The sequence below is a fragment of the Prosopis cineraria genome, unplaced genomic scaffold (assembly GCF_029017545.1).
Source record: "Prosopis cineraria cultivar Desert tree isolate PC_DT_omini unplaced genomic scaffold, ASM2901754v1 PC1365, whole genome shotgun sequence".
Taxonomy (NCBI): Eukaryota; Viridiplantae; Streptophyta; class Magnoliopsida; order Fabales; family Fabaceae; genus Prosopis; species Prosopis cineraria.
Window position 1 is genome coordinate 27,810 of NW_026556690.1, and position 4,938 is coordinate 32,747.

Genomic DNA, 4,938 nt, shown 5'->3' on the forward strand with positions numbered 1-4,938 from the left:
CTTCTCCATTATGCACCCCCATTGTTATCTTCTTCATAATTTGTATTTTTAGATTTGAATGATCCTGTAAACCTATCTGAAACTTATATGATTTGTGGACAAAAACTTTGATTAAATTCATTGTCATTCACCTTCATTGAGCATTGCAAATCATCCTCCACCATTGTATTGCTCACCATAGGGCTGTGCATGGATAAAGTTGTGTAGAGATTGGGCATGTCAAACTAGATGTCCAATTTATTATCCTTTTTTAAGTAGTTGGAGACTTCTTGTTGGATCAAGATATATCAAAATTGGGCTCAAATTAGCCATTAAAAAATATTTCTAGTAACAAAATCATGGGCTTAAAAATCTTTTCTAGCAACAACATAACTAAAAATGGAAAAAAAAATCAATAAACATGAAAATGGCATACCCAATATATATCACAACAAGATTTCCAGATGCAGTTACCATCAAAATGATCTATACCACAAGGCCAATGCCTAGTCTTTGTGCATCTTCGAATTGCTTGAACATCAAAGAGTAAGAGATCAGGAGTAGTAAAAGCAATCGAATCCAAAGCTTGGGAATTAGAGATCAGAGCATAGAACCATGGACCAGAGATCAAAGCAACATGATCTCAACGCAAGAAGAGATGAAGTAGCCTTAACAGTGATGGAAGGCGAGCAATAGATTAAAGGTAGACATATTCAATGCAATGCCTTCTCGAACGATGACAGCAACGAATAATGAGAAGGAGGTGAGGAGTTGAGACTTCAATACACAGTCGTTGAAACAGGTGAAGCTCTCAATCTCACACATGATATATGAAGTCATTAAGCCAAGATAGATAGAAGAACAATGTTGTTGAGTTATGGGTGGTATATTGAGGTAGACGAGTGAGTAATATTGTGATGTGACTATGCAAGATGAGAGTTCGAGTGGATGCTGTTAGGAAGGGTGAAAAGAGGAGAGAGAGAGGACTAATAATTGAGAAGAGTTGAAGACTTGAAGCTAGGGTATCAAATTTCATTTCAAAGTCTCACTTACTAACTAGAGTTGATTGGTTGAATACCTTAGTCCTAAACTTTGTCCAACTTGAGGTTTGGGCTTAGCTCGACCATACTCATTCATTTTTGAGCATGGGCAGGGCTAAAAGCCATTAGGTAGGGTGAGATGTTTTGGGCTTTTTGCACAATCCTAGTTCACGAGTTATTGCTTCATTTAGATACAAAATGGAACAATTTTATTTTCACAAAGGTTCCGTTGCTTCTATTTTTTTTTTTGTTTTTTTTATACACGGTTCTGTTGCTTCGACTGGGTTCCTTTGTCAAAATTATGGTGCTTTGGGTTTGATTGGTTAGATTATGCCGTTCCAATTATTGCATATTGTTGGGTCCTTTTGTGAAGGGGCGAGATGAAGCAAAAAGAAGGGTTTGGATGATGGCGAGGGTAATATTATATTTTTATTTTTAAAGAACTAATTTAATTAATATACTAAAAAATATTTTTATCCATATTTTCGTCATACCGATCTTGCATTTAACACATATTTCCAATTCTTTTTCCTCTTCTTTTTTCTCCTCCATCAAAATGGTTCGAGTGAACCAAATGGGGCATTAGAGAAATCACATAGAAACATTAAAATATAATTAAATTTTTTAATAATCTGTTAGGGGTAAAATTAGAGAATGTTAATTAATAACTTTCTCTGTTATTTATATTAATGATCAACGATTAGAAGATGCCTTGTTATAATGGAGACCGAAAGGAATACACTGGATAAATAAAATAAAACAATAGTTGTTGCTGGTGCCATGACGAAGGTCACCAAGCGGACATATTGAAAATTGAAACATACCGGATCCTGGAATGATCATTCAAAAATCTGTCTAGACATTAGATAAATAAACGTTTTTTTTTTAAGTGTAGTGTTGAAAGAGAAAAATTGGAAGGCGTCAAAATGATAGAGTAGTGGTTGGACGCAAGTGTCATAAGATTGGCCATAATACATGGTAGAGTGATTTTAAAGAAACCAAGTGGCCAAGTACCTTAAGCAAACCTTGCAAGACTGTTACGCTAACCTCCTTTACCTCAAGCAATCTTGTTTCCCTTTCCTGCAATGATTCTTTTTGTCTTCTCGTATAAATTTCCACGCTGATGTGAACTTCTTTTGTTCTCAGCAACGATGAACGCTCACAAGGTGAAGTAAATGCGCGTTTGCGAGAAGCAGGGCAGGGTTAACGAGCTGGTGGGCCTATAAGATAATAAGATGTGATTTAAGGAACTTGTTGGTATATATTAATTTAAGTGGATATGTATAATGGCTGTATAAATAATAAAATCCGTCCATTCTGACGAGCTCTGACGGCTCCCCCCTCCCCACCAAAAAAAAAAAAAAAATTTATCGGGACCTGATTGGGTCTAATTCAGTTAACCTTCATTAACCAATAAAGTTAATAAGACAATAATTTCAAAGTGGCTCACTGGCTATTCGGGAAGATAATAATTGACAGATAGATACTGGCACCGCCATCAGCCGCTTTCAGATGAATCAGATCACGCTGGTTTCTGCAGTTGTCGCTCCCGTTTTGAAACGACGGCGATGCCAGCCTTCACCATTTTTCCCTACTCAACTGTTTCGTCCTTTTTTATTATTTTTTATTAGTAGCTTGCTCTCTTTTTTGTCCATTTTGATTTTTTTTGCACTCCCAATAAACAGTAGCCGCAATTTTTATGGTCTTCAACGCTGGGAAAGCGAGAACAGGAGAAAAAGAAAATTACTTTCCCTTTTACCAAGCAAAAGGAGAAAAAGACTAGTTAAAGTTGGAAATTTTCAATTTGATTGCCTCACTTTGATCCATGGCCTATGAACTTACGCTCCTAATTTGTTAACTGCGTCTGCAGATTCAAGCCTCTTGTCAACTGGATTCCCCCTCTCTCTGTGGTCTCTGTCATTTTGGCGTTTTCTGTGTTTGTTCGAGTTAGCCACAAAAATGTGGTCATTTTTCTGGTGAAGATCTTTCCTGGCTATTTCCATCTATTTGCTCTTCAGTAGCTTGTTGCGTGTTTTATTAATCAATTTTCCTCATACTAGGTTGAATGGGCGAGTGTTTTTTTATTTTTTATTTTTTTCAGGATACAATATAGAAAATAGAAGCTTGATTTAGCTGCTGTTCATCGAAAACAACAGTTGTTTTTAGATGTATCCATTCGTTCGAAAGACCGTTGTCATAGTTCGAGTTCTTTTTCTTTGATTATTCTGTTTGTTCGGAAGGGGGAAAGAAGGAAAAGGAGCTGCTTTCTGGGGATGGAAATAATTTAGCTGATAGTGGAGTGTGACAAATAGGCGGTGGTTGGTCTTTTGGTTGTTCTTCTACTTCTATTTTCACTCCAAGTTGTAGAGGTTGATTAGCGCTATTGTGGAGATCTGGGACTTGTTTCGTGTCCTATGCCCCATGAGGACTTTCTTCGCTACTGACTCCTGTAGAGAAGTGCAATCAAATGTTCTAAATCCACAGTCATGGCTCCAAGTAGAAAGAGGGAAACTTCCCAAACTGTCTTCACAGTCCTCTTCTGCGTCAATGTAAGTTTATCTTCTCCGCAGTGTTATCCTTTATTTATTTAGTTTTTTGGTCCAAACTAAATTATTATTTTTTTTTGTTTTGGGTGGTGGGGTTTTGATGTCAACTATTGTAGCGAGTCTCTAATCAAGGTCCCAGAGCCATCTATATTGCCATTCTTTAAACCTATTGATTATGTGGAAGTTCTTGCTCAAATTCATGAAGAACGTGAGTCATGTACCCCCAAAGAGCGGTCAAACCTATATTTATTGCAATATCAGGTCTTAGGGGCCTTGGGGAAGTTAAATTGATGTGTAGAAGCCTCCGGGCAGCTTGGCAGAGAGCTAACACTGTTCATGAGAAGATAATATTTGGGGCTTGTTTTAAAGTATGAGAAACAAGGGGAAGAGTTTGATTGCTGATTTGCTTAAAAACTTTGTGGTAAATGTGCAAAGGAGTTTGGGGCTATAGATGTGGCATCTCATATTCCGTTTGATGTTGATGAAAGTTTGCAGGAGAGATTTTCGGTGAATGGGAACCACATTTCACAATATATTATTTTACCATTGGAAATGATAAGATAATTGTGACAGACATAAAATGTCTGAACTTTCAGCACCATTTCACGCGATGCTAAAGGGATCTTTCAGCGAGTCACTTTCTGAGACCATTGATTTGTCTGAGAACAATATCTCCCCTTCAGGTATGAGGGCAATAAGTTACTACTCAGTCCTGACAGGCATTTGTAACGATGTTCCTCCCAACCTATTGCTGGAGATGCTAGTTTTTGCTAACAAGTATTGTTGTGAGAAGACTCAAAGATGCTTATAGGAAGACTGGCATCTCTAATTTCCTCCAAAGAAGATCCGTGGAACGCATGGATTATGCTCTTGATGAGAATTCTCCTGTCCTTGCTGCTTCTTGTTTGCAAGTCCTTTTATGTGATCTTCGAACTGTTTGAAAGACAATCGGGTGGTAGGGATATTTACTGATGCTAATAAGCAGCAGCTGGCAGTCATGGTTGGGCACAGTTTATTTTCACTTTACTGCTATTAAGTGAAGTTTTCTATGAACTTGATCCTAGTTCAGAGATATAGCAGTTCAGTTCCCTGGAACGTTTGGTGGATTTTGCTGAAACAGACAAGCAGAGACTCCTGGCATGTCATCAATTGGAATGCGGGAAACTCTTAAGAAAAGAATATGAGGAAGCCCGTTGCCTATTTGAGTTGCTGTAAATGCAGGCCATATTTTACTCTGTAACAGGTTTAGCTAGGTTGGATTTTTTGCAAAGGGTGAGAAGCTTCTATCTTATGAGAAGCTCAGCTCAGTAATTTCCTCTGTAACCCCAGCTGGGTGGATGTACCGGAAAGATCACTATATTGTGAAGGTAACA

General features: G+C 37.7%; 1 pseudogene; it reads left to right on the forward strand.

The window, feature by feature from the left end:
- Positions 1-2,626: 2,626 nt before the first annotated feature.
- LOC129299955 (ETO1-like protein 1) lies at positions 2,627-4,932 on the forward strand (annotated as a pseudogene).
- The last annotated feature ends 6 nt before the right edge of the window (positions 4,933-4,938 follow it).